The sequence below is a fragment of the Nomia melanderi genome, unplaced genomic scaffold (assembly GCF_051020985.1).
Source record: "Nomia melanderi isolate GNS246 unplaced genomic scaffold, iyNomMela1 scaffold0166, whole genome shotgun sequence".
NCBI classification, from domain to species: domain Eukaryota; kingdom Metazoa; phylum Arthropoda; class Insecta; order Hymenoptera; family Halictidae; genus Nomia; species Nomia melanderi.
The window spans coordinates 90,001-99,000 of record NW_027475281.1 but is presented as its reverse complement, the minus strand read 5'-3'; the positions used below and the strand labels follow the sequence as shown (position 1 = coordinate 99,000).

The 9,000-nt window shown below is 49.5% G+C and overlaps 1 non-coding gene and 1 pseudogene across 1 annotated transcript; both read left to right on the top strand.

Moving 5' to 3' along the window:
- Positions 1–6,147: 6,147 nt before the first annotated feature.
- LOC143175713 (5.8S ribosomal RNA) lies at positions 6,148–6,302 on the top strand. The gene has a single exon (XR_013000404.1). It is a non-coding gene; the product is annotated as a 5.8S ribosomal RNA (ribosomal RNA).
- A 2,479-nt stretch (positions 6,303–8,781) lies between these two features.
- LOC143175710 (large subunit ribosomal RNA) overlaps positions 8,782–9,000 on the top strand; it is a 6,568-nt pseudogene continuing 6,349 nt past the window's right edge.

The window sequence follows — 9,000 nt, the reverse complement described above, 5'->3', positions numbered from 1 at the left end:
GTGGTTCGCGTGTGTAGGCTCTATACGAAATTGCGATTCAAGAGAGTAGGAAAAGACGCGATGAACCACGATTTCCGTGCGTCTTACGTCTCTCGACGATGGGACGATCCACGCGAAGAGTTGTTACGTGCTCGCGCGAGGTGCGATAGCGTCGATTCGCTTTTCTGTACGGGGAGAAATAGAACGATGAGCTGACTTATCGGGTCTTCGTTGGAATTACCGTCGCTGGCATTGTAAACTCCAGATGACCTTGTGATTCCTTCGTCGGGCACTGGTAAAGGGTGGCGATGATTCGTTCTATAATAGAAATACCCGTCGTAGCGTTTCGGCCTAGTCACCCGCCACGAAACACTCTCTCGTCGTGGAATCCCCGCGTCGGAGAGTAAAACGCCGAAGGCTTACTTATGAAACTTACGTCTCTCGACGATGGGACGATCCACGCGAAGAGTTGTTACGTGCACGCGTATGGTGCGATTGCGTCGATTCGCTTTTCTGTACGGGGAGCAATAGAACGTTGAGTTGACTTATCGGGTCTTCGTTGGAATTACCGTCGCTGGCATTGTAAACTCCAGATGACCTTGTGATTCCTTCGTCGGGCACTGGTAAAGGGTGGCGATGATGCGTTCTATAATAGAAATACCCGTCGTAGCGTTTCTTCCGAGTCAACCCGCTCACGAAACACTCTCTCGTCGTGGAATCCCCGCGTCGGAGAGTAAAACGCGAATTCATAGTATGGAAACTTACGTCTCTCGACGATGGGACGATCCACGCGAAGAGTTGTTACGTGCACGCGTATGGTGCGATTGCGTCGATTCGCTTTTCTGTACGGGGAGTAATAGAACGTTGAGTTGACTTATCGGGTCTTCGTTGGAATTACCGTCGCTGGCATTGTAAACTCCAGATGACCTTGTGATTCCTTCGTCGGGCACTGGTAAAGGGTGGCGATGATGCGTTCTATAATAGAAATACCCGTCGTAGCGTTTCTTCCGAGTCAACCCGCTCACGAAACTCTCTCTCGTCGTGGAATCCCCGCGTCGGAGAGTAAAACGCGAATTCATACTATGAAAACTTACGTCTCTCGACGATGGGACGATCCACGCGAAGAGTTGTTTACGTGCACGCGTATGGTGCGATTGCGTCGATTCGCTTTTCTGTACGGGGAGAAATAGAACGTTGAGTTGACTTATCGGGTCTTCGTTGGAATTACCGTCGCTGGCATTGTAAACTCCAGATGACCTTGTGATTCCTTCGTCGGGCACTGGTAAAGGGTGGCGATGATGCGTTCTATAATAGAAATACCCGTCGTAGCGTTTCTTCCGAGTCAACCCGCTCACGAAACTCTCTCTCGTCGTGGAATCCCCGCGTCGGAGAGTAAAACGCGAATTAATACTATGAAAACTTACGTCTCTCGACGATGGGACGATCCACGCGAAGAGTTGTTTACGTGCACGCGTATGGTGCGATTGCGTCGATTCGCTTTTCTGTACGGGGAGAAATAGAACGTTGAGTTGACTTATCGGGTCTTCGTTGGAATTACCGTCGCTGGCATTGTAAACTCCAGATGACCTTGTGATTCCTTCGTCGGGCACTGGTAAAGGGTGGCGATGATGCGTTCTATAATAGAAATACCCGTCGTAGCGTTTCTTCCGAGTCAACCCGCTCACGAAACTCTCTCTCTCGTCGTGGAATCCCCGCGTCGGAGAGTAAAACGCCGAAGGCTTACTATGAAACTTACGTCTCTCGACGATGGGACGATCCACGCGAAGAGTTGTTACGTGCACGCGTATGGTGCGATTGCGTCGATTCGCTTTTCTGTACGGGGAGTAATAGAACGTTGAGTTGACTTATCGGGTCTTCGTTGGAATTACCGTCGCTGGCATTGTAAACTCCAGATGACCTTGTGATTCCTTCGTCGGGCACTGGTAAAGGGTGGCGATGATGCGTTCTATAATAGAAATACCCGTCGTAGCGTTTCTTCCGAGTCAACCCGCTCACGAAACTCTCTCTCGTCGTGGAATCCCCGCGTCGGAGAGTAAAACGCGAATTCATAGTATGGAAACTTACGTCTCTCGACGATGGGACGATCCACGCGAAGAGTTGTTACGTGCACGCGTATGGTGCGATTGCGTCGATTCGCTTTTCTGTACGGGGAGCAATAGAACGTTGAGTTGACTTATCGGGTCTTCGTTGGAATTACCGTCGCTGGCATTGTAAACTCCAGATGACCTTGTGATTCCTTCGTCGGGCACTGGTAAAGGGTGGCGATGATGCGTTCTATAATAGAAATACCCGTCGTAGCGTTTCTTCCGAGTCAACCCGCTCACGAAACTCTCTCTCGTCGTGGAATCCCCGCGTCGGAGAGTAAAACGCGAATTCATAGTATGGAAACTTACGTCTCTCGACGATGGGACGATCCACGCGAAGAGTTGTTACGTGCACGCGTATGGTGCGATTGCGTCGATTCGCTTTTCTGTACGGGGAGCAATAGAACGTTGAGTTGACTTATCGGGTCTTCGTTGGAATTACCGTCGCTGGCATTGTAAACTCCAGATGACCTTGTGATTCCTTCGTCGGGCACTGGTAAAGGGTGGCGATGATGCGTTCTATAATAGAAATACCCGTCGTAGCGTTTCTTCCGAGTCAACCCGCTCACGAAACTCTCTCTCGTCGTGGAATCCCCGCGTCGGAGGGTAAAACGCGATATATAATAGTATATGCCAGTGGTTCGCGCGCGTCGTCTCTGAGATACGCGGTCGACAGAGTTCCGAAAACACGTGATGTGCCACGATTTCCGTGCGTCTTACATCTTTCGACGATGGGACGATCCACGCGAAGAGAACGTTCGTGCTTGCGTGAGGTGCAACAGCGTCGATTCGCTTTTCTGTACGGGGAGAAATAGAACGTTGAGTTGACTTATCGGGTCTTCGTTGGAATTACCGTCGCTGGCATTGTAAACTCCAGATGACCTTGTGATTCCTTCGTCGGGCACTGGTAAAGGGTGGCGATGATTCGTTCTATAATAGTAATACCCGTCGTAGCGTTTCGACCGATGTCACCCGCCACGAAAGTCTCTCTCGACGTGGAAACCCCGCGCCGAAGAGTAAACGCGAAGGCTTACCATACGAAAGAAAACGGTATTATACGCCTGTGGTATGTGCGTCTCGGCTCTGTGATACGCGATCGGCAGAGTTACAAAAAAACGTTGATGGGCCACGATTTCCGTGCGTCTTACATCTTTCGACGATGGGACGATCCACGCGAAGAGTAGTTACGTGCTCGCGCGAGGTGCGATAGCGTCGATTCGCTTTTCTGTACGGGGAGAAATAGAACGATGAGTTGACTTATCGGGTCTTCGTTGGAATTACCGTCGCTGGCATTGTGAACTCCAGATGACCTTGTGATTCCTTCGTCGGGCACTGGTAAAGGGTGGCGATGATTCGTTCTATAATAGAAATACCCGTCGTAGCGATTCGGCCGAGTCACCCGCCACGAAACTCTCTCTCGTCGTGGAATCCCCATGTCGGAGAGTAAAACGCGAAGGCTAACTATATATAAGAAATATATAGTATTATTTATGCCTGTGGTTCTCCGTTTGCCCTACTCTCAGATACGCGACTCGGAGAGTTACGAATAATCGTGATGGACCACGATTTCTGTACGTCTTACATCTTTCGACGATGGGACGATCCACGCGAAGAGATCATTCCTGCTTGCGTGAGGTGCGATAGCGCCGATTCGCTTTTCTGTACGGGGAGAAATAGAACGATGAGTTGACTTATCGGGTCTTCGTTGGAATTACCGTCGCTGGCATTGTAAACTCCAGATGACCTTGTGATTCCTTCGTCGGGCACTGGTAAAGGGTGGCGATGATTCGTTCTATAATAGAAATACCCGTCGTAGCGATTCGGCCGTGTCACCCGCCACGAAAATCTCTCTCGTCGTGGAATCCCCGCGTCGTAGAGTAAACGCGAAGGCTTGCTATAGAAGACTATAGTTTATACGCCTGTGGTTCACCGGTTGCCTGCTCTCCGGGGTACGCGATCGCGCAGGAGTTACGGAAGAACTTGATGGGCCACGATCTCCAAGCGGCTATATCTTTCGACGATGGGACGATTCACGCGAAGAGAACGTTCGTGCATGCGTGAGGTGCGATAGCGTTGATTCGCTTGTCTGTACGGGGAGAAATAGAACGATGAGTTGACTTATCGGGTCTTCGTTGGAATTACCGTCGCTGGCATTGTAAACTCCAGATGACCTTGTGATTCCTTCGTCGGGCACTGGTAAAGGGTGGCGATGATTCGTTCTATAATAGAAATACCCGTCGTAGCGTTTCGACCGATGTCACCCGCCACGAAATTCTCTCTCGTCGTGGAATCCCCGCGTCGGAGAGTAACCGCCGAAGGCTTGCTATAGAAGACTATAGTTTATACGCCTGTGGTTCACCGGTTGCCGGCTCTCCGGGGCACGCGATCGCGCGAAGGTTACGGAGGGACGTGAAGCGCCCGAGCAATGAAACGTCCGCAGGAGGAAACGAGCAACCGCCGAACATTGTTTCGCGACGTTTCCATAATGTATTGTCGTTTCGCTCGCATCCCGCTTCTTTCCCCTAGTTTCCTCGACGCGTAGTTTCGCAGCCTTAGTGGACGAATCATTCTCGATTCGAGGAAAGATATGCAGTGGGGCGTGCAATGAGCCCGCCAGAGACCACGATCTCCAATGCGTCTTTACATCTTTCGACGATGGGATGATCCACGCGAAGAGAACGTTCGTGCTTGCGCGAGGTGCGTTAGCGTCGATTCGCTTTTCTGTACGGGGAGAAATAGAACGATGAGTTGACTTATCGGGTCTTCGTTGGAATTACCGTCGCTGGCATTGTAAACTCCAGATGACCTTGTGATTCCTTCGTCGGGCACTGGTAAAGGGTGGCGATGATTCGTTCTATAATAGAAATACCCGTCGTAGCGATTCGGCCGAGTCACCCGCCACGAAACTGTCTCTCTTTCGTCGTGGAAACCCCGCGTCGGAGAGTAAAACGCGCGAAGGCTGTGACTGTAACATATATATATACAGTATACAATGCCTGTGGTTTTTGCGCGTGTCGGCTCTTCGGTATACGCGATCGGCCAGAGTTACGGAGGGACGGTGAAGCGCACGAGAAATTGAAACGGCCGCACGATTGGAACCGAGCAACCGTCGAACATTGTTTCGCGACGTTTCCATAATGCGTTTTCGTTTCGCTCGCATACCGCTTCTTTTCCCCTAGTCTCTGAGACGCGTTTTCGAGCCGTTCTTCTACTATCGATTCTCGTAGAGAGAAGGGACCGGGTAGTCTGGAAGTGGAACCCGCATCTTGCGTGTACCGTACACGGAATTGAGAGGACCGGCCGTGAAGCTCGTTTTAAAGCCGTGCGTCTGACACCCAACTCTTGCGCGCCAATTTCGCGGCAAGAGATAATATGGGACGAATGACCGGCAAAGAGCCAGCTGTGAAGTCTGTTTTTTTAATCGAATCCGTGGACGTGTGTATGCCGTAGCGTCGCTCGTCGTGTTCGTTCATGGTCGTTCCGAGAGAAAGAACGAAAGCGGTAACGAAGGGACCGGCCGTGAAGCTCGTTTTAAAGCCGCGCGTCTGACACCCAACTCTTGCGCGCCAATTTCGCGGCAAGAGATAACATGGGACGAATGACCGGCAAAGAGCCAGCTGTGAAGTCTTTTTTCATTATTTGCTTTCAATCGATCGATCGGTACGATTCGTGCAACGTTTCGCGCGATGCGACGCGAAAACATGCGCGCAACAATAGATGCGTCTGATCGGAAGAACGCGAGGGTCGACTGCACGCGATGGATTCAGTATCGGGTAGGATACAAAATATATCCCCGTCGTTTCCACGCGTGCGAGTCTTCTGCGTCTTTCGCGGGTTTTTGAATGCACTATACGCCCGGAACGTCGAGAAATATATACATATTACTTGAACGTTTTTCGTCTCGAAAGGCTTCGGTGTCGTCTCCAAGGCGACGCCTGAATCTCCTTCGCGCGCTGGTCGGAGATTCAGGTATCAACTTTTATCTTCTCTTTGAAAGAAGAGAGATATTAGGTCGAACAAATGAGAATAAAATTATATATGTGAAATATAAAATTTATACGATTACCCTGAACGGTGGATCACTTGGCTCGTGGGTCGATGAAGAACGCAGCTAATTGCGCGTCAACGTGTGAACTGCAGGACACATGAACATCGACATTTCGAACGCACATTGCGGTCCACGGATACAATTCCTGGACCACGCCTGGCTGAGGGTCGTTTACGTACCATACACTGCTTGCGTAGCTCTGTCAAATCCCCGCAGTCGTTCACCTCTTCGGATCGAACGTTTTTTTACCGAAGGGCGCAAAGAACGTTTCTGAGTCGGGTTAAGAGAAGGATGCTACGTACGAGCGAACGATGGGTGTCTCGTCGGCGTTTGTCGCGGACACGCGAAAATTCTGTGAATTTCACGGACAGTGTACGTTCTAGTTGTTGCAAAACGATCGGAATCGTTTGTATGGACTCGCGTGAGTGTTCGCGGCGTCGTGCGTCGTTCAATTACGACCGCCCGCGGATACCGCTCCACTGCGATATGGATCTGAGCGACAACTTTTTCGGCTGTTCGTGAGATGAACGGTTTCGTGTGTTTAGAAAAATTTTTTTTCCCGCGCTCCCGACGTCACCTGAAATGATGCGTCAGAGGTGAAAGAAAATATTAAGAAGTCGAGAGAGAGAGAGACTACACACGTTTTATTCATATTTTGTATACCGTGCGTGAGACGGATGTGCACGACACGTCGTATGTCGGTATATTACCGACTGGCCCCAGGGAGATTGTTTTCTTCCTCTCTTACGAATGAGATGTACGTTTCGGAGGATCGTCGTTACCGAAACACACGGCAAAACGAGACTTCTCGCAGCAGAACCTTTATACACAATACACATCGACTCTTTTTACCCCGAGAGAGAGAGAAAAGGTGTATTTCTTTTTTTTATTTTTCGAATTCGACGCACGAACGCTTTGACGACTGGAGAAAAACACGGTGTGTGTTAAAATCGTGCGGGACGAGCATGCGTATTCGTAACGGGTCGAATAGTTCTTATTCCCCGTCGTCGCGTGTCCTCGCTGGACCACCACCGTGCGCTTCCGCCACGTTCAGTTGAATTTCGAAATATATATATATAAAAAGAATCACCATATACTCTCTTTCGGGAGGTGTATTTTTATCGGTTTCTGCTATAGAGAAGAGACGGAGATCGTGTTGTGAGGTGTAACGTTTCTGTATCCCCGTTTCGGAGGATCGTCGTTATCGGCGGAACACACGTCAAAACGAGACTTCTCGCAGAACCTTTATACACAATACACATCGACTCTTTTACCCCGAGAGAGAGAAAAGGTGTTTTTCTTTTTTTTTTATTTTTCGAATTCGACGCACGAACGCTTTGACGACTGGAGAAAAACACGGTGTGTGTTAAAATCGTGCGGGACGAGCATGCGTATTCGTAACGGGTCGAATAGTTCTTATTCCCCGTCGTCGCGTGTCCTCGCTGGACCACCACCGTGCGCTTCCGCCACGTTCAGTTGAATTTCGAAATATATATATATAAAAAGAATCACCATATACTCTCTTTCGGGAGGTGTATTTTTATCGGTTTCTGCTATAGAGAAGAGACGGAGATCGTGTTGTGAGGTGTAACGTTTCTGTATCCCCGTTTCGGAGGATCGTCGTTATCGGCGGAACACACGTCAAAACGAGACTTCTCGCAGAACCTTTATACACAATACACATCGACTCTTTTACCCCGAGAGAGAGAAAAGGTGTTTTTCTTTTTTTTTTATTTTTCGAATTCGACGCACGAACGCTTTGACGACTGGAGAAAAACACGGTGTGTGTTAAAATCGTGCGGGACGAGCATGCGTATTCGTAACGGGTCGAATAGTTCTTATTCCCCGTCGTCGCGTGTCCTCGCTGGACCACCACCGTGCGCTTCCGCCACGTTCAGTTGTATTTCGAAATATATATATATATATAAAAAGAATCACCATATACTCTCTTTCGGGAGGTGTATTTTTATCGGTTTCTGCTATAGAGAAGAGACGGACGATCGTGTGTGACACCACGTGGTAACGTTTCCGTATCCCCGTAAAATACGTTTATCTTTTCTCGTAGAAAAGAGAGAGGAAGAGGCAGGAGCTCCTCTTTGGCGAGGCTTTCGAACGTCGCGTCCCGTCCGCCGGAATATAATGATATAAATATATAACCGCCGCCGACTTTGTGCGAAAGCGTTGAAACGAACGCGTCGGTCGCCCCATGGTGTGTGTTTGTCGTGTCTTCTTTTCCTCTTCTGCACTTCTCTTCACTGTCGATCGCGAGACCGCGCGAGATCCGCTTCGGTCGTCCAGTCCCCGAAAATTCTTCTCGGACGGGCGTTAAAGTTAACCGGAGCGCGAGATCGTCTAGCGAGAGTCTTTTTCGCGATCGAGTAAAATGTGATAGAAGAAGGAGAAGAGTGTAAAAAGAGAATATAGACACGCGACGCAGCAGAGACCACTGGTGAGGCGCATAAGACGCGTTCGCGAACGATTTTTCGCGACGATACGGAGTCGCGCGTGTCGCGGTATATTTATCATTTATATACGTTATAATATGAATATTGTTGTGTTCGAACGCACTCTCCTCTAGACTTTGTTTTTTTTGCCTTTGAGCGATTTTTATGAAATTCGATTGAATTTTCATACAATTCACGTTCACGACGACCTCAGAGTAGGCGAGATTACCCGCTGAATTTAAGCATATTACTAAGCGGAGGAAAAGAAACTAACAAGGATTTCCTTAGTAGCTGCGAGCGAACAGGAATTAGCCCAGCACTGAATCCCGCGGTTCCGCCGTAGGGAAATGTAGTGTTCAGGAGGGTCCATTTATCCCGTGACGTCGAACCGCGTCCAAGTCCATCTTGAATGGGGCCATTTACC